The sequence below is a fragment of the Schistocerca piceifrons genome, chromosome 3, assembly GCF_021461385.2.
Source record: "Schistocerca piceifrons isolate TAMUIC-IGC-003096 chromosome 3, iqSchPice1.1, whole genome shotgun sequence".
NCBI classification, from domain to species: Eukaryota; Metazoa; Arthropoda; class Insecta; order Orthoptera; family Acrididae; genus Schistocerca; species Schistocerca piceifrons.
Genome location: NC_060140.1, coordinates 660,159,402 through 660,184,402, shown reverse-complemented (window position 1 = coordinate 660,184,402; position 25,001 = coordinate 660,159,402). Strand labels below are relative to the sequence as shown.

Here is a 25,001-nt window from a genome sequence, read left to right as displayed (position 1 = left end):
ACATATCCATCCACACATACACAGACTGTGTGGATGGATATGTGTGTGTGTGCGAGTGTATACCTGTCCTTTTTTCCCCCTAAGGTAAGTCTTTCCGCTCCCGGGATTGGAATGACTCCTTACCCTCTCCCTTAAAACCCATATCCTTTTGTCTCTCCTTCCCTCTTTCCTGACGAGGCAACCATTGGTTGCGAAAGCTAGAATTTTGTGTGTATGTTTGTGTTTGTTTGTGTGTCTATCGACCTGCCAGCGCTTTTGTTTGGTAAGTTTCATCATCTTTCTTTTTAGATATATTTTTCCCACGTGGAATGTTTCCCTCTATTATATTCATATCATTAATTTGAAGCCAGAGAATAAAATTAACTATTCAGGCAATTCTTCAGAAGTTGTTATGTCAATTGGAAGTATGAGAACCTACGATACAAAAAAAAATTCAGCTTCAGGAATCAACACCTAGATGTGAAAAACTGGAACCAGCTACAAGAAAATAAGTAAAGAAGTTTCTTGTAAATCATACTCCTCTCAAAGGTTATTAAAAGAATTTATTAAGAAGTCAGTGACAATCAACAAGTGAGGGAGGGATGGATTACAAGTGGTGGAATTGTCCGGGATCAATTGACTAAGAATGAAGTTTTATCTGTTGCAGAAGAAGGGAGAGTGATTTGTGTCATTTGCAGTTTATGTATGAACGGATTTGCAATCACTCAAAGAAAGAAGACCGAGAGCTGCCCAACAAAGTTGTATCAACAGTGACGATGTGCTACCAACAATGACAGACTAGATCGAATGAAAGAGGACTTCGCAACTATGACGAGGGACATCAAAAAGGAAAGATAAGTACAAACTACCTGTAAAATTAATTTGTTTGTGGACTTGTGTGCTTGTTAACAAAGTGAATAGAGACAAGGGTAGTAGTGATGTAGAAGTGAAAGCTGTGGGACCCAGTCAGGGCACGTTTGAGCCAAGTGAAAGCATAGTCAGCAAAGAAACTTTAAAAACTGATATTTAGAGCAGTTAATGATCAGTTCTGAGGCATCAAGGGATTACCAATTTAGTACTGGAGGGCAGCGTGAAGGGTAAAAATCGTAGAGGGAGACCAAGAGATCAATACACTAAGCAGATTCAGAAGGATGTAGGCTGCAGTATGTTCTGGGAGATGAACAAGCTTGCACAGGATAGAGTAGCATGGAGAGCTGCATCAAACCAGTCTCAGGACTGAAGACCACAACAACAACAAGAACATGTTCAGTTAACCAAAAAATTTACTTCATACTAAGGGCAATTAAATGAACTGAAAACAATAGTAAAATGGAAAGGGTACAATAGACAAACTTTGTAATCAGGTTTCAGAGGTAAAAATTGGTTGTCAGAGGGGTTAAAAAGTGTGAATAAAAAAGTTGATGTCTTAGAAAATAAATTTATTTGTTTGGAAAATGAGTTAATTGTCAAATTGGCAAGACAGCTGAAGAATGTTAAGATGTCAGAGTTGAACAGAAGGCTGTAGCAGAAAAAATGGAACAAAACATCACTAGTTTGGATCAAAAAATTTTAAATGTTGAAAACAGTATGCAAACTAATGTAAACATTTTGGACCACAAAATTTCAGCTGTTCAGGAAAATCGCATTCACAAAAATCTGTATTCAAACAATGGAAACAATGGTATTGTGTGATCCAATACTCCAATCAAAAGTTTTCCATTAGACAATATATATCCACAGGATTTTCTGCACCACTGTAGAGATAGTTTTGTCAGGCATGAGTGACTATCAAAAAATTAAATTTGTTAAAAGATGTCTCGAAGGCGAAGAAGCTCTGTCTTGGTTAAATTTGAATCTAAGTCAGTGGGAAACATATCAAAGTTTCAAAAAACGTTTTTCAAATAAATTTTGGTTGGAAGCCGAACAGGGTGTGACGAAGCAAGCTGGGATAATTTTAATTCCCCTCTTGTTTCACAATCTGCCTCCTTAAAATTCATTTTTTCAGTTTTGAACTAATTATCATTAACATACATGAATATAATCTGCATTTTCATAAAAGAGCAAGGTTGGCCTTCAGTTTTAAAGAACATAACACCAGATGTAATTTTGTGCTTAGTTTTATGTATGCAATTGATTTTCTAATTTATTTTGACTATTCCTAGTTAGTATCTTTTGTTATAGGGTGAAATCAGTAATTGTTTTGTAACTTAAATTCTATTGCTGATGCAAAACAAATATAAATTCTTCACTAATTATAAACATTTGGAAGACGAAACAATAGCATACTTAAAGGATCTATTTGGCTCTATTCGAAAACATGTTAGCGAAACCAAGCCTTCATTAATTCCAAAGTAATTATCAGTTTTGTCAAAAGTATTGTTTGTGTAACTATATTTGTTAATTTCATGATTTAAGCAAATAATTCAGCCTAAACCTTGTAGTAGAAGAAGAAACTGTTAAAAAAGATGGAATTTTTCAATGTATGCAGTTAACTGAATGAGTTAAGTTTTAATTATTATTTCTGTAAATTAAACATTGAGCAATATGTAATTTCAACTATGTAATTTCAACACCTATTATTGTGATGATATATAAGAGCCTGATTTATGGTCATGAGATAGTCAGTCCACAGCCAAGTTTCAGACGAGTAATCTGTGCTGGTTAGAACAAAACAATGCTTCAGATTAACTGTGGAATAAGTGTTAAACCCTCCCCCCATGAACCATGGACCTTGCCTTTGGTGGGGAGGCTTGTGTGCCTCAGTGATACAGATAGCTGTACTGTAGGTGCAACCACAATGGAGGGGTATCTATTGAGAGGCCAGACAAACATGTGGTTATTGAAGAGGGGCTGCAGCCTTTTCAGTAGTTGCAGGGGCAACTGTCTGGATGATTGACTGATCTAGCATTGTAACATTAACCAAAACAGCCATGCTGGGCTGGTACTGCAAACAGCTGAAAGCAAGGGGAAACTACAGCTGTAATTTTTCCTGTGGGCATGCAGCTTAACTGTATGGTTAAATGATGATGGCATTCTCTTGGATAAAATATTCCGGAGGTAAAATAGTCCCCCCATTTGGATCTCCGGGCGGGGACTACGTAGGAGGACGTCATTATCAGGAGAAAGAAAACTGGTGTTCTACAGTTCGGAGTGTGGAATGTCAGATACCTTAACCAGGCAGGTAGGTTAGAAAATTTAAAAGGGGAAATGGATAGGTTAAAGTTAGATATAGTGGGAATTAGTGAAGTACAGTTGCAGGAGGAACAAGACTTCTGGTCAGGTGAATACAGGGTTATGAATACAAAATCAAATAGGGGTAATGCAGGAGTAGGTTTAATAATGAATAAAAAAAATAGGAGTGCAGGTAAGCTACTACAAACAGCATAGTGAATGCATTATTGTGGCCAAGATACACACGAAGCCCATGCCTACCACAGTAGTACAAGTTTATATGCCAACTACCTCCACAGATGATGAAGAGATTGATGAAATGTATGATGAGATAAAAGAAATTATTCAGGTAGTGAAGGGAGACAAAAATTTAATAGTCATGGGTGACTGGAATTTGGTAGTAGGAAAAGGAAGAGAAGGAAACATAGTAGATGAATATGGAATGGGGTTAAGAAATGAAATAGGAAGTCACCTGGTAGAATTTTGCACAGAGCATAACTTAATCATAGCTAACACTTGGTTCAAGAATCATGAAAGAAGGTTGTATACATGGAAGAGGCCAGGAGATACTGGAAGGTTCCAGATAGATTGTATAATGGTAAGACAGAGATTTAGGAACCAGGTTTTAAATTGTAAGACATATCCAGGGGCAGATGTGGACTTTGACCACAATCTATTGGTTATGAACTGTAGATTAAAACTGAAGAAACTGTAAAAAGGTGGGAATTTAAGGAGATAGGACCTGGATAAACTGACAGAACCAGAGGTTGTAGAGAGTTTCAGGGAGAGCATTAGGGAATGATTGACAGGAATGGGGGAAAGAAATACAGTAGAAGAAGAATGGATAGGTTTGAGGGATGAAATAGTGAAGGCAGCAGAGGATCAACTAGGTAAAAAGACGAGGACTAGTAGAAATCCTTGGGTAACAGAAGATACATTGAATTTAGTTGATGAAAGGAGAAACTATAAAAATGTAGTAAATGAAGCAGGCAAAAAGGATTACAAATGTCTCAAAAATGAGATTGGCAGGAAGTGCAAAAATGGCTAAGCAAGGATGGCTAGAGAACAAATGTAAGAATGTAGAGGTATATCTCACTAGGGGTAAGATAGATACTGCCTACAGGAAAATTAAACAGACCTCTGGAGAAAAGAGAACTACTTGTATGAATATCAAGAGCTCAGATGGAAACCCAGTTCTAAGCAAAGCAGTGAGGCACAAGTAATATAATGCTGCATCATTGGATATATACGTTATCTGAAAACTTCTATTTGTGTTCTGAGGAATTAAGAGCTTACGTTGGTAATACTGACCAAAGAATAAGAATTTTGCTGATTAAGTGATAACTGTGGTGCTAAACTCATGTAAATATTCTGACAGGACAACTAGTTGGTAACATTTATTGATTTTGTGAGGATTTAATTTTCTCGTTGAACGAGAGTAGGGCTCAGAGTTGAGAAGACAAATAGAGCAATGATTTAGTATAACTTCCATCCATTTATTTTGATTTGAGTTGTAATTTAAGTTTTTTAGTGTTGACTCTATCCTTTTTTTCATTTCATAATGATTAGTAAATCTATGCTACTGCACATTTGAGTTTTTACTAGAGATAATGCACGTCTTGCGTTTTACTAGAGGTAATGCACATCTTGAGTTTTTGTTAGTTTGCAATTGGAAAAAGAAACCAAAATTTTTCAAGCTTAACCCATTTCAGACTGTTATGACTTAGAATAATGTTTTGTAAAGTAATGTGCACTTGATTTAAAAAAATTTTCAGGTCCACACCTTTCACAATATAGTCAATGTTAGTTCTAATTATTGCAATGTTATGAGAACTATATATTTATTTATGATGTAATGACTATCATTTGTCATTAGTGTTAAAACATATTTATTTAGATATAAGTTAGAAGTAAAAGTAATTGTACTAAAGTAGGATATTTTGTCTGAATTTTTTTCATGTAGTGTGGTGGAGGAGAACCACCTCCAAGGGAACTGATAGCAGTGCGTTTTCTTACTAACTGCCACTTGGACCTGTTGAAGGTGTGGACAACTTGGTGAAAAAGTGTATTAAAGCTCATTAAAAGTGTGAAAGTGCTTGTGAAAATATTAAACATTGAGCAAGTGAAATTTGTTGTCTAAACATAAACAGCAATGCATAGTGTAATTTAACTTTTTTGTTACCCATGAGGATTAATTCTTTTTAAGCAAGGCAGGACTTGTATAAAATGTAGCTTCACTTACCCAAAAAGGACATCATTTATGATGAAGAGGCATAATTTTTGTTAAAAATATAACTTTTATATATTTTGTGATATTGTACAACAATACACTGTGTATAATTATTTTGTATGGGGATTTTCGTATGGCCAGTTTACATGAGTATAAATAAAATAATAAAAAAAAACATATGTACTGTAGTTTTGATAAGATTTCTTATGTGATATTTTTGTGTGTAGATGTGTAGATTTTAAACCCGATTTCTGACATCACTTAGGGTCATTGAATTGACCAGTTAGCCATTTGCAGTATCTATCTGGTCAATCCGATGAGGGGGTGATGTGACGAAGCAAGCTGGGATAATTTTAATTCCCCTCTTGTTTAACCATCTACCTCCTTAACATTCATTTTTTCAATTTTAAAATAATTACCATTAACATACATGAATATATTGCATTTTTATAAAAGAGAAAGGTTGGCCCTCAGTTTTAAAGAATTTAACACCTGATCTAATTTTGTGCTTAGTTTAAATGATTAATGGAAAATCTCATATAAAGATGTGAAACAAATACTGACAAAGAGGTAGAGGAGCTGGCCAGTACTTACCTCAGCTCAGTACAGCCGATAGATACACAAAAAACAGAACCAAAAATTTACGTTCCTAGCTTTCGGAACAAATGTTCCTTCATCAGGGAGGAGGGAGGGGAAAGAAAGGGAAGAAGGGAAAGGAGATTCAGTTACTCACAACCCAGGTTATGAAGCAACAGGGAAAGGAAAACAGGGAGGGTAGCAAGGATGGAGGCATGGTTGTCAGAGGGAAGCCAAAGATATTCTACTGTAAGTACTGTGCCAGCTTCAAACCAAAGACGATGCATACAGAAGAAAAGAGGTATATAGTATAAAAATAAACACAACTATGTAGGATGAAAAGATGCGTGAATGGCTAAAGAGGAAAGGGAAAGAGGAGAAGACTGAAGACTAAATGGGAGTAAGGTTGTTTAACGTAGGTTCAGTCCAGGGGGATGGCGGGATGAAAGGATGTGTTGGAGTGCAAGTTCCCATCTTCGCAGTTCAGAGGGACTGGTGTTGGGTGGGAGAAGCCAAATGGCACCTACGGTGTAGCAGGTTCCTAGGTCCCTAGAATTATGCTGGAGGGCATGCTCTGCTACTGGGTATTGGACATCTCCTAGGCGGACAGTTCGTCTGTGTCCGTTCATGCGCTCAGCCAGTTTAGTTGTTGTCATACCGATGTAAAAGGCTGTGCAGTGCAGGCATGTCAGCTGATAAATGACACGTGTAGTTTCACACATGGACCTGCCTTGAATTGTGTATGTTTTACCAGTAGCGGGGCTGGAGTAGGTGGTTGTGGGGGGATGCATGGGGCAGGTTTTGCAGCGGGGTCGGTTACAGGGGTAGGAACCGCTAGGTAGAGAAGGTAGTCTGGGAATATTGTAGGGTTTAACAAGGATGTTACGGATGTTAGGGGGGCGACGAAAGGCAACGCTGGGTGGTGTGGGGAGAATTTTGTCAAGGGATGATCTCATTTCAGGGGTTGACTTGAGAAAGTCATATCCCTGGCGGAGTAATTTGTTGATGTATTCGAGGCTAGGATAATATTGGGTGACAAGGGGGATGCTTCTGTGTGGTCTGGGGGTAGGAACATTGTTGTTGGACGGGGAGGAATGTATTTCTCGGGAGATCTGTTTGTGGACAAGGTCTGCAGGATAGTTGTGGGAGAGGAAAGCACTGCTCAGGTTATTGATGTAATTGTTGAGGGATTCATCACTGGAGCAGATATGTTTGCCACGAATGCCCAGGCTGTAGGGAAGGGAGCGTTTGATGTGGAATGGATGGCAGCTATCAAAGTGAAGGTACTGTTGTTTGTTTGTGGGTTTGATATGGACAGAGGTGTTGATGTGAGCTTCAACAAGATGAAGGTCAACATCCAGGAAGGTGGCTTGGGTTTTGGAGAAGGACCATGTGAAATTCAGATTCGAAAAGGAGTTGATGTTATGGAGGAAATTAAGGAGTGTTTCTTCACCATGAGTCCAGACCACAAAGATGTCATCTATAAACCTATACCAGGCCAGGGGAAGCAGCTGTTGGGTCTTCAGGAAAGCCTCCTCCATGCGGCCCATGAAGAGGTTGGCATAGGATAGAGCCATCCTGGTTCCCATGGCCGTTCCCCTGATTTGTTTGTAGGTCTGGCCTTCAAAAGTGCACAGTACTTACAGTAGAATATCTTTGGCTTCCCTCTGACAACCATGCCTCCATCCTTGCTACCCTCCCTGTTTTCCTTTCCCTGTTGCTTCATAACCTGGGTTGTGAGTAACTGAATCCACTTTCCCTTCTTCCCTTTCTTTCCCCTCTCTCCTCCCTGATGAAGGAACATTTGTTCCAAAACCTAGGAACGTAAATTTTCGGTTCTGGTTTTTGTGTATCTATCGGCTGTACTGATCTGAGGTAAGTACTGGCCAGCTCCTCTATCTCTTTGTTAGTATTTGTGCTTAGTTTTACGTATATAATTGAGTTTCTAATTTATTTTAACTACTTCTAGTTAGTCTCTTTTGTTATAGGGTGAAATCAGTAATACTTAAATTGTATTGTTGATGTATAAACAAACATAAATGCTGTACTGATTATAAACATTTGGAAGATGAAACAATAGCATTCTTAAAGGATCTATTTGGTTCTATTTGAAAACATGTTAGTGAAACCAAGCCTTCTTTAATTCCAAAGTAATTGTTTGCTTAACTGTATTTGTTAATGTCATGATTTAAGCAAATAATTCGACCTAAACCTTGTAGTAGAAGAAACGGTTAAAAAAAGATTGAATTTTTCCATGTATTCAGTTAATTTAATGAGTTAAGTTTTAATTGTTATTTCTGTAAATTAAACATCGAACAATGTGTAGTTTCAGAAACTATTATTGTGATGATATATAAGGGCCTGATTTTTGGTCACAAGACAGTCTGTCCACGCCCGAGTTTCAGACAAGTAACCTGTGCTGGTTAGAACAACAACAATGCTTGAAATTAGCTGTGGAATAAGTGTTAAACAATTAGGCTGTGCGTAAAAACAGAGGAAGTATCTGCTCCATACATACCTGATTATTGTTCAAGAACTGTGAACGTCGTGGTTAGGTCTTACTGCTCGTAGGTTCACCTACAGACTATTAATGAGGCTTATGGAAAGTTAAACAATAGTGCACTGGTCATATAAATGTGTGTATCGGGGGTTGTGAAAAGTGAAAGTAAAAGACAGTGAAACACAACTGTGCATCTTTGGCTACATTATTTACAGTAGTCAGTGTCCGAAGTACAACCTCATATTTTGGCCAGTATGTCGACACCGAGGACAACAAATGAAGAAATAAAAGCAGGTGGAACCACTACAAGGGGAGAATTAAAAGTGTATTTTCGAATGGTCCTAATTACAGGAGGAGTTTTATAAGAATCAACTTAAGAATTAACGCACTTTAAAACCATTTGACGAAGTGACATTGATTGATGCACTTTAAAGGAGATTACCAGAAAGGTTGCAGTGGAATTTAGTAGATGGACCTGATGATTGTCTTGAGCAGTGTTTACATTATGCTGACAGGCTGGGTAGGGCAGCAGAAAGAAGTATGTACCATAACAATCGAAATGATAGAAATCAAAATGGGAATAACTACAAAATGTTAATAGAGACAGAAATTTTGAACATCTGCAGGATAGGAATAATGGGGATAACCAAAGGCAATTTAATAGGAAAAACAATCATAGAAGTAACTACTCAGGTAACAGGAATCCTCCTCAATGAAGGTCCTCAGTTTTGGGGCAAGGAAACACAACAAGCACAGGACCCCCAGTGCACAAACATTACCTTTTTTTATAGAAATAACTGATTCCATTTATCCTATTGATTCTTGTATAGATGAACATTATCTCGGCTGTTTAAGTGAATGCACCCCATTTTATTTTATATAGATGTGTTATGTTTCAGGCTGAAATGTATAAAAAAAAGTAATTCGTTGCACTCTGTATGTACAGTTAAAATTACTCTCCTTTCAAAAATATTTGAAATTATGAAAATATCTGTCATATTTAAAATTCTTATTAGTAATTGCACAATCTAATACTAATTATTAAATTTATTTTTGGATTAATTTATAAGGTAATGATATAATGTAGTAAAGATTCTTCTTTGGACAAGAAAGTTTGTAAGCTTTTCGCTTTGTAAACTCTGTGAAATAATGTGAATACTGCAGAATTTTTGGAGTAGTGGGCATGCCTCTGATGGAAATGCATGTATTTTGCTAATCTTGTCAACAGAAATGTGAATTAGTGTTCTGAAATGGAGATTGTTAAGTTGGTATGTTTAAGAAGAATGGGATAAAATAAAAATATATTCATAGCAACAGGCAGATCTTCATCAGTTATTCAGTTCAACAAGAACCCCCAACGTTATAAAAATTACAGCTTCAAGAATGTATCCTAGACACAAGACTTGGAGCCAACAACAAGAAGAGAAAATGAAGATAAGTAAAAAGTTCTTCTTTTGTGTATCTTATGTCTCTTGAAGTTTTCGAAACTTTTACAGACAGAGAATTTTAATAGTGGTGTGAGGAAAGTAACTTTAATGGAGATGAAACTTGTAATGTTAATGATGTTGTTGATGAAGCAATTTTGGAAGAATATGATGGTGATGATCATGATGAGTATCAGGTATTTGTGGAGTATAAGAATAATGAAGTTTCAGAGTTATTTGTGAATGATGTTGACAATACAGATAAGGTAAGTGATGTGTGTGATGATGTAAATGAGAGTCATGGTATACCAGTCCAGTCAAAGCAGTTTTTCACCAATGTCATGCAGAGTAATGATCCAAACAGTAAAGGTGCATTACCTGTAGCCTAGAGAATAAATGTGAAAACTGTTTGAAGTTTGTTTGGGACCAGATTCATGATAACATAGATAAATGTGCATTCTGGAATAAGTTAGCTGTTGTTAGTGAAAATTTGAATCCAAATTGGCGGAATGAAATAAACAAGATCCAAGCAGGAGGTAATATATTTTGTGTTCCTTCTATAATAAGTTATGTTAGTTGTTGTATGGAATCTATTCATTGTGTTCAATCTTTACCCAACAACATGAGTAACCGAAATAATGCTATGATGCCAGTAAATTTGATGAGACACTGTAAAGACAGTGTGGATGTAGCATTTGATGAAATTGAAAGTGATCTTTTACATGAAGTGTGTAATAACAGAGGTGATGATTCAGATTTTGGGTGTCCTTACATTAAGATTAAGTATGATCAGTGGTAAGGGAACTGTTCAGTTGATACAGATAGCCCAATTGGTGGTATATCTGAACGATTTACAGACAAGATTAAGTACAGTAAGAATTTTGTGGAAATGTCCATAGTAGATGTAAAGATAAGAGGAGCTACAGGTAAGCAAAGCTAATTGGTAAAATATCAGCTACTTTTAACATTTAGTATAGAAGACAAGACTTTTAAACATGGATGCTTAGCAATCCCTAATCTGGAAGAAAATATAATTCTCATTATGGATTGGATAGTGAAAATTGAGGCTTGTTTTGGATGGTATGCTAAAGAATTGTTTATTTTGGAACCTAAAAGTAATACATGGAAACTAATTTCTGTATTTTAAACTGTGGGAAAAGTTGTAACTATTTGCAAAACATTGTGAACCGAGGAGAGTACGAGGTGTTTGATGACAATTTTGCAGAGACTAAGGATCAAGATTTTGAAAGTGTTGTAGATTCTAAAGTAAGGGGAGCTACAACTCTTAATGACCTACAAAAGGAACAACCTATGAATTTGCTTTTGGAATTTAATAAAAATGTGTTTAGTGAAAAACCAGGGAAAGTGAAAGGCTATCAGTGCATGCTTTACCTTAAAGATCATCAGCCTTTTTCTCAAGCCATATAATATACCATTTTCAAAAAGGAAAGATGTAGAGAAAGAAATTCATAAAATGGAAACATGGGATGTAATTGAGAGAAGTAGCAGTGCTTACAATAACTCTTTAGTTGTGGTAAGTAAGAGAAATGGTGGACTGAGAATTGTTTTGGACTATACAGACATCTTAATAAATTTCTTATTAGAGAGAATCAACATCCTGAGAACATGGACGAGCTGTTGCACAAATTTGATTATGTTTAATACATGAGTAGTGTTGACTTGACCTCTGGGTTTCATCAGATCCCACTTGAATACAGCATTTTTGTATGGAGGTAAGTGTTTTCAATACTGTGTGGTGCCATTTGGGCTAAATGTATCTGTAACTGAATTCATAAGAGCTCTGGATTCTGTCTTTGGGAGTGAAGTGAATTCAAAATTAAATGTGTATATTGATGACATTCTGGTCACTGAAAAGACTTGGGTACAACATATGGATCCGTTAAGAGATATGTCTTGAAAATTATAATCAGGAGGTATGACTTTGAAAATAGGTAAGTGTAAATTTGGCATGGAAGAAGTTAAATATTTGGGACATGTTACATCTGAGAAAGGAATTGCACCTGATAAAGAAAAACTTGATGCTATTGCTAATTTTCCTACACCTCGCAACAAAAACAGCTTAAATTATTTTTTGGGGTAACTGTATTTTTATAGAAAATTTTGCAGCAACCAAGCTTTGAATGCTTCAATTCTTGTGTGAACTTTTGCAAAAGAATACCATTTGGGATTGGAATCAGGAATATCAGGATGCTTTGGATGAGACCAAAGAACAGTTGTGTCAGAGTCAGATGTTCATATCACATTTGTCTCTTCCTTTCTTTATTATGACCGACAGTAGTGATGTTTGTTTGGGTGCTCATTTATTTCTGGAGGTTGAACTTGATTGTGTTATTGAACATAGATCTCTTACATTTGCTAGTAGAGTATTGCAGAAACATGAAAAGCCATACACTGTAACTGAGAAACAACTTTTGGCTGTTCATTGGGCATTCAACTAGTTTAAAAGTTATTTACTAGGTCACAAAAGTCATCATCTATACTGATCACGAAGCATTATGTTATCTTCAGGTGTGCAAGCTATACATAACATAATTAATTGTTGGGCCTGTTTTTACAGCAGTTCAATTATGAAATCAGATACATTAAGGGCACAGACACTGTAGTTGCTGATGCTTTGTCTAGGCTGCCTTTAGGGAGTGAATCCTCTAACAACTTTGAAGAAAGAGTTTAAAATTATGTACTGGAGAAGTGTGAAACAGGAAAAAGAGATCCTCAAATTTGCAAAGACCCCAGGTATCAAAATCATGATCAAAATTGGAAATTGGTCAAGAGCATGTTGAATAAGAAAGAAGGAAGAGAGACGGATCAATATGGTAAGGTACACAAGAATATTTTATTCAGAAGACATAAGACTGACTCAGAGGATTGGAAACTATATTGACCAGAACTTTGTATTGATACTTTAATTATTTATACACATGAGAGTTTTGGTCATTGTGGGTCAACTAAATGCATGCAAAAGATTCAGGTAAGCATCTACATTTGTAACATAAGGAGAAGAGTCAAGAAGAATATTGACAGATGTCAAAGAGTGAAGCTAAATAACCAAACAAGTAAGAGGCCAAATGCAAAACATACTGCTTAATAGTAACCTAGATCTCATGTCTGTGGACGTTTATGGACGTTTGCCTAAGTCTGTGAATGGTTTTTCTATGTTTTTGTGGTGGTTGATGTGATTTCGAAGTTCATAAAGCCGTTTCCTTTTAAGAAAGCTACCTGTAAGCAAATCATCTCTTAAGTTTGAAAACACATATTTCATCAGGTGGGTACTCCTAAAACAGTTTTATCTGACAGTGGTTCTCAGTTTACATCACAAGCTAGGAAAGATTTTGTTGATCACACAAAAATAAGGCATATTCTAACCTCAGTGTACCATCCTTCGAGTAGCCCTGCAGAAAGATATATGAGAGAGATTGGAAGATTGTTTAGAACATATTGTAGTGAGAATCATACCAGTTGGATGGATTATGTCAGCGATTTTTGGATATTATGAACAGCTTATAACATTCTTCAACAAGTTTTTCACCATTTGAAATCATGTTTAATCACAGACCAGCTAACCTTACTTCTGAGAATGTTGAGTTTCAACCATGTAAAATTCTGTCACCAAAAGAGAGGAAAGAGTGTGTTAGGGAAATGAAAAAACAGGAGGATAGGAGAAAGCAGAGATATGATGGTAAAGGCAGATTTTCTAAGTTTGAGGTAGGAGATCTTGTGTTGGTGAAAGCCAGAGAGAAATCTAAAGTGTTGACATCTGAGATAAAGAAGTTTTTCACTATTTATATTGGATCATTCAGAATTCTTGAAAATCCACATCCAAATGCATACAGACTTGTGTATCCTAAATCTAAGAAGTTGTTTGGATTACACAATACCATGAACTTGAAAGAATATAGACATGATCGATAAGTACCTATTTTTTTCCATTGTCAAAATGTAATATGTAAAAGATGTGGTTTCTAAAGTTCTGTCTTATCTATTCATCATCATCATCAGTGTTCTGCTTAAAGGCAGTTCTCCAGGCTGTCCGGTCTTCTGCCATCCTCTTCAGGTCTGCATAATTTCCTCTTCCCTTTATGTCATCTATCATCTTGTATCTCCTTCTTCCTCTCAGTCTTCTCCCACAAACTAATCCTTCCAAAGCATCTACTAGCAAGCTCTCCCTTCTCAATGAATGCCGCAACCAGTTCTTTTTCCTTTCTCTTACAACCTTCAGCAGACATCTTCTCTCACCAGCCCTTTCCAATACTCTTTCATTACTCACTCTTTCCATCCAGCTTATTCTCTCCATTCTCCTCCACGTCCACATCTCAAATGCTTCTAACTTTTTTCATCCTCTCGTCTCAGTGTCCATGTTTCTGCCCCATATAAGGCCACACTCCAGACAAAACATTTTCCAAGCCTTTTCCTTAATCCTTTATCTAATTTGCCACATAAGAGTCTCCTCTTTCTGTTGAATGCCCCCTTTGCTATGGCAATTCGAGTTTTCACCTCCTGGTGACATCTCAAGTCTTCAGTTATTGTGCTTCCGAGATATTTAAATTCAGTTACTTGGCTAATGGTAGATTGTCCTATTTTAATATTGGACAGTCTGCGTCTTGTACTGATGACCATACTCTTTGTTTTTGCTGTGTTTATTTGCATCCCATATTCCACACAAGCTTCATTCAGATCTTTGAGCATGTTATTCACTGTCCACTCACTTTCTGCCACTAATACCATGTCATCAGCAAATCTTATACATTCTATTCTCTTTCCACCAATACATATTCCTCTTTTCCCATCTAAGGTTTTCGCAACAATCTCTTCAAGGTATACGTTAAACAACAGTGGGTAAAGGCAACAACCTTGTCTAACACCTCATCCAATGCTGCTTCCTTCTGACATTTCATTTCCAATCCTTATCCTTACTTTCTGGTGTACATATAGATTCTCTATCAGTCGTCTCTCTTTCCAATCTACTCCTTTCCTCTTCAAGATATCCATCAGCTTGTTCCACTGAACTCTGTCAAAAGCCTTTTCTAAATCTATAAAAACAGCAAAGATTTCTCTACCCTTTTCCATATATCTTTCCCCTATAGTTCTTAGCAGGCCAATAGCATCTCTTGTTCCTTTTCCTCTTCTAAATCTGAACTGCTCCTCTGCAATCCCTCTATCCAGCTTGCCATATAACCTTCTATTCAACACTCTCAGCAAGACTTTAGCTGCATGAGAAATTAGACTGATGGTCTGGTGCTCTTCACATTTTTTAGTGTTTCTCTTTTTCTCTAAACTGTTGCAGCGAAGTCCTCAGGCCATTCCCCTTTGTCATATATCTCATTACAGAGGTAGACTATTTCTTTTCTTGCCTTGTTTCCCAGACTCTTCAACAGTTCTGCTGGCAAATCATCTATTCCACATGCCTTCCTAATCTTCATCTCCTTCAGCGCCTTTTCTACTTCTGCTTCCAAGATGGTAAATCCCTTTCCATCTTCTGGCACATATTGCTCCTCTTCAAGCTTAATTACGCTTTGCATTTCATCCCCCTTATACAGACATTCAATATATTCTTGCCATCTGTTCAAAACCTCCTGTGATTCTTCTGCTAGAGCACCACCCGATCTTTCTATTTCCATGTTATTCCTCTTTCTTTTACACTCAAAAACTATCTCACTAGCCAGTCTATACATCATTTCATACTTTCCCTTTCTCTCCATTTTCTCTATTTTGTCGCATTTCTGTTTCATCCATTTTTCTCTTGCTTCTTCAGTTTCTCTTCTTGATTCATTATTCAGTTCCTTTACCTCTTTTTGCCTTCTTCAGTTTCTACACTTTTCCACTTTCTGCACTCTTCCATCTTTTTCAACATGTTTTCTGTAATCCATTCTTTCCTGGTGCTTTGGGATACTCTGATTCCTAGTACTTCTTTGGCAGAGTCCATGAGTCCTTCCCTCATTTTTATCCACTTGTCATTAACACTTTCATCAACACTACCTCTTTGCCATTTTCCCATAAATCTGTTCTCCAAATCTGATACCTTTCCTACCTCTTTGAGTCTTTCTGTGTTTAGTCTTTCCTTTGCTTTACCTCTCCAGACTTTTTTCAACTTCACTTGTGTTTCTCCGATCACTAGGTTGTGGTCTGAATTTATATCCGCTCCTGGATAAGCTTCAAACAGTTCCTAAACCTTTTTTGTATCAGGATGTAGTCCAGCTGATATCTTTCCCTATTCAAATTTGATATCCATGTGTAACATCTCCTTTTGTGGTGTTCATTACCCACTGCTAATGAATTTTCTTTACAGAAACTAATTAGTCGTTCACCTCTCTCATTTCTTATTCCTAATCCAAATTTTCCTACTGTATCTTCATCTCTTCCTTCACCCACCACTGCATTCCAGTCCCCCATGATGATAATGCAGGCATTTCGATTTTCTTTCTTGATGAGTTCTTGTATTTTCTCATAATATTCTTCCACTTCCTCATCTCTGTGCTGGCTCGTTGGCATATATACCTGTATTAGTACCAAATCTTTTGAACTACCCTTCAGTTGTATCATCATCAGTCTTCCATCAATATATTGTACCTTCATACCTTATTTTGTTCTCCAAATCTGATGCCTTTCCTACCTCTTTGAGTCTTTCTATGTTTAATCTTTCCTTTGCTTTACCTCTCCAGCCTTTTTTCAACTTCACTTGTATTTCTCCCATCACTAGGTTGTGGTCTGAATTTATATCCGCTCCTGGATAAGCTTTAGCATTCTTGAAACAGTTCCTAAACCTTTTTTGTATCAGGATGTAGACCAGCTGATATCTTTTCCTATTCAAATTTGACATCTTATCTATTGACTGAGTTAATCTATTTGCAGTTTTATACGACTATATAATTGTGTGTGTGTGTGGGGGGGGGGAGGGGGGGGGGGGTGTTTTTTTTCCCAGGAATGTAACATGTAAGATAATGTGATTTCTAAAGATCTGTCTTAGCTACTGACCGAGTTTAAATCTATGATACACTATATAATTGTGATTTGTAATAGATGTGTGCTTTAGAATTTGATAGGTATATGCCATGAGACTAAATGAGTTGATCCTTTTAGAGTTTTGAAATGGGACAGTGTTCATAAATTATACTGTAAAAATTAGGAATAGTATCTTAGTATATCTGTGTGTATCACCTAATTAGTTCATTTTTTTCCATTGAATTTAGCTCTGTTTATTAATGTTTCATATGTGAACACTTTTTAATCTCATTTGACATAAATCCTACATAATTTCTTTTGCAATATAAATAGGGAGAGCATCCATGTAATGAGAAGAAGATATTGAACAGCTTATTCAGTACAAAAAACAATGTTTCAGGATTTGATGTGAATGCTAGAGCAGAAGTTACCTATCCGTTGGAGCGTGTGATGAGAACTCTAGGGAGGAAACTGAAAGATGTGGGTAGATCTACTCCTCAACTGCTGTATGGCTGTACCCTGCTGCACCTGTCGACTTACAAGAGATCATAGGTGTGGGTAATGTACTCAAGCATCTGCCAACTACATCAGTGTTGTGACTGAGATTTGTAAATTGTTAGCCAAGACTGCCAATGACAGTGTTATTCCACATAAATCAATGTTTTTTCAAGTGCGGGGACTGACTTCCCAATATATTATATAACTTCAAATCAATATGTTTTTTTATCAGTTGTAAATGAATCTTCTACACCTTTATGTATGTAGGTTAGTTTACATGGACGATTAGCAAATAGTGTGAAAGACATTTACTAGTGTAGACAATATAACAAGATCTATACATGTCTGATTTCCTACACCGATTTTGGTCCTCAAGCTATTCGATTATGTCATCATTCAAAGCTAACTATGGCTCTGTTTACCTATATTTATCTTGAGTACTACAATATTGTATCCGATTGGAACTTGAGTTGTGGGTAGACTCATGTTTAACTCTGTTTTGGGTACCCCTGGTCATCGCGACTGCATGTGTGTACTCAAGGGGAGCATACAACTATCGATAGAGGCTAGATGCTTCTTACAATTACTCTTTACATGTGATTGAACTTATTGATATGACTGTGAACTCTATTTATTTTGTTGTGTTGAAACATTTTTTGCTGATTTGTACCCGGTGTGGTTTGGATTCATGGGTCGGTTTCCACATTTTAAGCTTAAGCCCTAATATTTTTTCATTATTTTGTCCTTTCATGAGTCAACATTTCCTTAAAGTTCCTGGTTTCTGAGACTGATTGGTTTTGTGCTACATTTCTTCTCATAAGTGATTGAGTATATTCTTCTGGTCTGTACCTGTCGTGAGTTTTTCGAGTCAGCTCTCTTGTCGTACACTTAGGCTCTGAATTTTTTCCGTTTTCTTTTGAAGATTTTGAAGGTGTCATTTTATGGATGTAAACTTGCAATCTGTAATTCTAGTAATGTACATTGTCTCTGTATTTATTTCTGTAGTTTAGTGCTGTAATGTTGTAGTTTGGACTTAGTATTATTTGTCTTGTGACAGTTCATTCCATAGACCTGAAAATCTGAATGCCATGTCCTGATATATGTATAAATTATGACTTGTACAGTAGATATTTTTCTTGTGTTTTCTGTAATATGTTTTGTATCAGATACTTCTATATTTCTTTACAAAATATTGTAAACACATTGTTTCCATATGTTGTGAGGGGGATCTCGTAAAGAAACACTCTCCCCTAGCATTACTTTTCTTCAACAGAAGTTATCGATACCAAATTGAGTACAACTTTTGAAACAGGTTAATTATCTCTCCTCATTTTGTATACAATGTAGTATATTTCAGGCTAGCATGTATAAAAAGAAATTACTTTATTTTTGTTGTTACAATCGATATGTACTAGCTCTGTATGTACAGTTAAAATTAGAAACATTTGAAATCATGAAATGTCTGGCACACTTAAAATTTCCTATTATTAATTGGGCAATTGGATGATATTTATTATGTTTACTTCTGGATTCATTTATAAAGTAATGATTTAAATTGGTGGAGATTCATTTATCAAGAAAATTTGTAAACTCTTTGGAATAGTGTTAGTACCGCAGAATATATTAGTAATGGGCACGCCTTTGACATGATTGAACAAGATTTTATTTCTCACAATAACAATGTAGTTTTTGGTTTCGAAATGGAAATTGTAAAGACAGTGTGATATAGAAAAATGTGTGAGAATAAAATTAACTATTTAGGCTATTCTTCAGAAGTTATTATGTCTGTTTGAACCATGAGAACCTACACGATACCAAAAAATTTCAGCTTCAAGAATCAGCCACTAGACATGAAGAAGTGGAGCCAACTAGGAGAAAAGAAGATTAGTAAATCTTACTTCTCTCAAAGATTATTAAAAGAGTCTATTATGAAGTAAGTAACTATCAACAATTGAGGGAGAGGTAGATAACAACTCCCAACCAGTACCTCATCTTCTACCTTCCAGACATCACAGAAATTCTGCTGTGAAACTTGCAAGACTGGAAGAAAGAGTACTGCGGAGACATAGCTTAGCCACAGCCTGTGGGGATGTTTCTGGAATGATACTTTCAAGCTCAGTTTTCTTGCCAATACATCAGTGCACACTCCACTGCAGAATGAAAATTTCTTTATGGAAACAACCCCAGGCTATGGCCAAGCCATGTATCCACAATATTCTTTCTTCCAAGAGTGCTAGTAGCCCTGCAAGTTTCAAAGGAGAACTTCTGTAAAGTTTTGAATGTAGGAGGGGAGATACTGGTGGAGGTAAAGCTGTGAGGACAGGTCATGAGTAGTGCTTGGGTAGCTCAGTCGGTAGAATACTTTCCCATGAAAAGCAAAGGTCCAGAGTTCAAGTCTTGGTCTGGCATACAGTTTTAATCTGTCAGGAAGTTTAATATCACTGCACACTCTCCATTGCAGAGTCAAAATATGATTTCTGGAAACACTCCCAAGCTGTGGCTAAGCCACGTCTCCACAATATACTTTATTCCAGGAGCACTAGTCCTGAAAGTTTTGAAGGAGACCTCTTTGAAGTTTGGAAGGTAGGAGACCAGGTGCTGGTGGAGGTATAGATGTGAGGAAGGGTTGTGAGTCATACTTGGGTAGTTCAGTCTATAGAGCACTTGCCAATGAAAGATCAAGCTCCAGAGTTTGAGTCTCGGTCCACCACACAGTTTTAATGTGGCAGAAACTTTCAACTGATCTCTTAGTTGCAAATAATACATTCATCACAGCAGTCAATAGAGTCTACATGTTAGTCAAATACTAAGTAATGCAAGTAAGTATTAAACAATAATCACTTTCAAAAGAGAACTTATTCAGTGAATTTAGTGAGTTACTAGAATGTACAGACAATAAAATATTAATTAGTACTCTTGTAGTCTACAGTACTAATTTTGAGATATTTATTTTAATGTTTGTTGGGAGAGTGACAGTGCCTATCATAAAGGAGACTATGACTGTGGAAATGATTATGCATGCTATACCACAGTGTCAAAAAAAATTTTATCTCCATGTTATAAGCCCCATGTAAACTCCACGGCACGGCCCTAGTAATTTTAAGGGTCGTGCTCGCTGCCAAGCGCCGCCACCATCTTGCGCGCGCACTAGCAGCGCGGGGCAAACTCTATGCGCTGCAGGGGGGGGGGGGGGGGGGGGGGGGCTGCGCCCCCCCCTGACCCCCCCTGCCAAAAAAAACTTCCTGCATAACGCATTCGCCCGGGCTATGCTACAGGTCAATGTGTCACCTCATTCAATTTATTTATGAAAATACAGTGTACAATCTCCAACAAATTTAATGTATTCATAAACTCCTTTTCCTTTACACCAAATAAATACACTTTCATTTACATTAATTTTACATCTCTTATGAGTATACAGGACAAAGGGTGATGGGGACATATATGTAGATTGCCAAAGTCTTTATTAGCATTGGAATAATGACAATATTATGAAAAGGGTAGACTGCTACTCATCATATGGTGGAGATGCTGAATTGCAAATAGGCACAACAAAAAGACTTTCAAACACATAAACTTTCAGTCAAACAGGCCTTCATTGGAATTAGACAACACACACACATCACAAATGCAACTCACACACGTATGACCACAGTCCCCATCTGCCAAGGCCAGACTATGAGTAGCAGTGCATGATGGGAGAACCAATCTGGGTGGTGGGTGTAAGGAGGAGGCTGGGGTGGGTTGAGAGAGGGATAGCAGGGTAGGGGTGAATGTCAGTAAAGTGCTCCTTGTGGGAGCATGCAGAAATGAGGTGGATAGAGGGTAGGGTAGCTAGGAGCAGTCAGGAGGTTAGACGAAGGGCAGGGGGGGGGGGGGAGGGCAGCAGGAAAGGAGAGAAGTAAAGTGAGTGTGTTGGTGGATTAGAGGGCTGTGTAGTGCTGAAGTGGGAACAGGGAAGTGGATAGATGGGTGTAGAACAATGACTAATGAAAGTTGAGGCTAGGAGGGTTACAGGAATGTAGGATATACTGCAGGGAGAATTTCCATCTGCTCACAGTTCAGAAAAGCTGGTGGTGGTAGGAAGGATCCAGATGGCACAAGCTGTGAAGGAGTCATTAAAATGAAGAACATTGTGTTGGGCAGTGTACCCAGCAAGTGGGTGGTGCAGCTGATTCTTGGCCACAATTTATCTGGTTGCATTTTAGCATGCAGATAACATGATTGGTTTCATAGTTAGCCCTGCCTCTGATGGGGTAGGTGATGCTTGTGGCAGGACTGGAGTAGGTGGTGTTGGGAGGATGTATGGGACAGGTCTTGCATCTAGGTCTGTTACATGCATATGAGGTATGGGGCTAGGGGTTGGGAGTGGCGGCTGTGTAGGGATGGATGAGAATACTGTGTAGGTTTGGTGGTGGTGGAATACCAATGTGGAAGGGGTGGGAAGGATAGTGGATAGAACATTCCTCACTTCAGCACACAATGAGGGTATTTGAAACCCTGGCGAAGAATGTGTTTCAGTTTCCAGTCCTGGGTGGTACTGAGTCACCAGGGGACTGCTTCTCTGTGGCCGGTGATGGGACTTTTGGAGGTGGAGGGTGATTTGAGAGATAAGACATTCCCACATGGGGGGGGGGGGGAGAGTGGTGGAAAAAGACAGTCCCTGATTAGGATAGAGAAGGAGTGGTACAGGCAGAAGAGAGAAGGGAAAAGGCACGGTGAGGCAATGGCAACAAGTTAGCGGACGTTTAGGCTGAGGAGATTGCAAGAGCACATGATGTGATGGACAGAAAGTACCCATCTGCATAGTTCAGAGAAACTTGTGCCGGAAGGGGTATTCAAATGGCCCACACAGTGAAGCAGCTGTTGAAGTCATTTATGTTGTAGTGTGCAGCCTATTCAGCAATTGGTTCATTAAGTTTGTAGTCTGTCACAGTTTGGTGGTGAACATTCACGTGAGTAGACAGTTGTCGTGCCCACATACAATGCTGTATAGTAATAAATTAAGGCCAAAGCAATGAATAAAACTTTACCAAGGCTATAATACGAATCCGGGTGTCAGGCTCATAAGGCAGATGTGCTGGACCCTATGCAACCTGGCACTGTGGCTAACAGAGCAGCACAGTTAACCTTAGTATGTCTCCCTCTCTAACACAAACTCCAATTCACGCCTAATTCAGCTTGATATTCCCTTTATTAACTCATTTCAGTACTGTAGACGCTCTCCAATATTGGAATAGCACCTTAGCAATGCATGAAATGAGGATAATCCTGCCTGTACCTCAGGTTTAGATGATACATTAATCAAATTAAATCATATGTTCCACAGGAACGTTAAATCTCAGCTTTATCTACAATAATGCATATAGGCCAAAGCAATGAATTAAAATTTGTACCAAGTTTGGCATTTGAACCTGGGCTCATACTAACTAGTAATAGCAGCATATCTGATGTGTAACACAGCTCCTTTCACATATGGCCCTGCCTTTTATTGGGTAGGAAATGACCGTGATTGTACTGTGGACTGGCAGAAGGATTGGAAGAGGGATAGAAAATGACATTCTGTAGGTATGGAGGGTGGCAGAACACTATTTTTTGGGAAGTGGGAAGGATTTTGGGTACAATATTCCTCATCTCGGATTGTGAGGTTAGTGAAGCCATGTTGGAGTATGTGGCTAAGCTTTTCGAGGCCTAACAATACCAGATGATCAGAGGAGTGCATGTCGGTGGTTGGTTAACAGCTTTAATGTGGTGTCAGTGGAGCAGATGGCCTGTTTATGGAAGAGCTAGGTAGGATATTGTCTGTCAGTAAAGGCTCTGATAAGGTTATTGGCATATTTTGACAATTCCTGTTTTGCACGGCAGATGTGGTGTCCATGAATAGCAAGGCTGTAAGGAAGAGACATTTTATATGGAGGAGTGGGTGTCAGATGTCAAAGGTACTGCTGACGAATGGTAAACTTGATATGGATTGATGTATTTATGAAGCAATCTGAGAAGTGGAGATCAACATGTAGGAATGTCGCTTGATGAGTTGAGAAGGACCCCCTGAAGCAGATTGGGAACAGGCGGAGGAGGAACAAAGGAGTCCAGATCGTGAAACTGTCATCAGTGAATCTGAAACAGACAAGGGGTTTTATGTGTTGACTGGATAGGAAGGATTCCTCCAAATGGTCCATAAATAAGTTGTTACAGGATGATTCCATGCAAGTTCCATGTCAATAACACAGACTTGTCTGTAGATTTGGCCCTCAGAAGCGAAATAATTGTGGGTCAGGATGTGGTTGGTTACAAGTATTAGGAAAGAGGTGGTGGGTTTGGTATTAGGAGGATGCTGGGAAAGGTAGTGTTCCATGGCTGCAAGATCATGGGCATGGGGGAGGTTTGTGTACAAGGATGTCACATCCATAGTGACTGACAGGGCAACTGGTCATAACGGGACAGGAACTTTGGAGAGGCGGTGAAGGAAATGAGCAGTGTGAGTGCTTCTCTCTGCTCTCCCTTTCTCCATCTTCATCTTTCATCTTCAACTCTCTTTTCCACCTTTCCTTCCTCCCTTTTTTTCTCACCTTCAGTTCCCCGAAGACTCCAGCCCCTCTTCCCAGATTTATTTCTGTTGAAACCCTGCACTTTTTTGTTTCGTTGTGCAGCCGTGAAGTCATCTGTCCAGACAACTACCCCTTTCCAGCTACACTCTTCTTGCATCCTTTCTTATCCCCTCCATCAGCTCAGGCAACTGCTTTCATTAATCGAGTATCAATAATTACTCTTGCCACAGCCATGAGAGGGTGCATTTAAGTGTCATGAGGTTGTGTGTGTGAATGATTGTATTATTGCTGGAAAAAAAGCTAGTGAAAGAAAGCTTGTGTATACTGTTTTCTGTTATTTGTTACATGCTCCATGCATCAATCCAGTATAAGCAAGTGATTGTCTTCCTCTTATTTTACATACAACAGTTTTCCACATCCTACTAGGTGAATACCAGGCTGGTCCCCACGTCCCGCCTCAGTTACATGACTTGCAGACATTTGAAACACATTCACACTATTTCACGATTTACACTGGATGCAGACAGCTGGGGTACACTACTTCCATCCTGGGGGGTATGGGGTGGCAGCAGGAAGGGCATCCAGCCACTCCTTAAAATTAACCATGCCAACTCCGTACTAAACCCTGCCGACCCTGCGCACAATGCAGAATAAAGGCGGTAGCAAAAGAAAGAAAGAAAGCCTTGCGGCAATACTGGTCAAAGATGAAGAAGAAGTAGTTCACAAATCACATTGTATTATTCTTCCATTACTGCAAAGGCACAAAGAGAGTATCATCCACACTCTCTTGGAGCACTGGAGGGATGAGGAGATAGTGGAACATGCAACGAACAAACTATCAAGCAGAAAATGTCATCCAGGGCAACAAACGTTTGAATGTTCCATTAAAAAGAAAAAAGTAAAATAGTTGCTCTAAAAAAAGATATTTAAAACTGACCAGTAACTGATAATCAAATAGTTCACTGCTCATTCCTGCACAGTTCAAAAAATAAAGTTTGTTGCAATGACTTCAGCTGTGTTTTAGTACTGTTTGAAAGCAGATGTCAACAAAACTCTATTTGTCAAAAATTTGTTGTTTTTTTCTGATTCACATATTTAGAACCAAGAGACAGAACTGT

The 25,001-nt window shown here is 38.0% G+C and overlaps 1 protein-coding gene across 1 annotated transcript in view; it reads right to left on the bottom strand.

The window, feature by feature from the left end:
• LOC124788948 overlaps nt 1–25,001 on the bottom strand; it is a 248,005-nt gene that overhangs the window by 41,442 nt on the left and 181,562 nt on the right. The gene's annotated exons all lie outside the window — the stretch shown is intronic.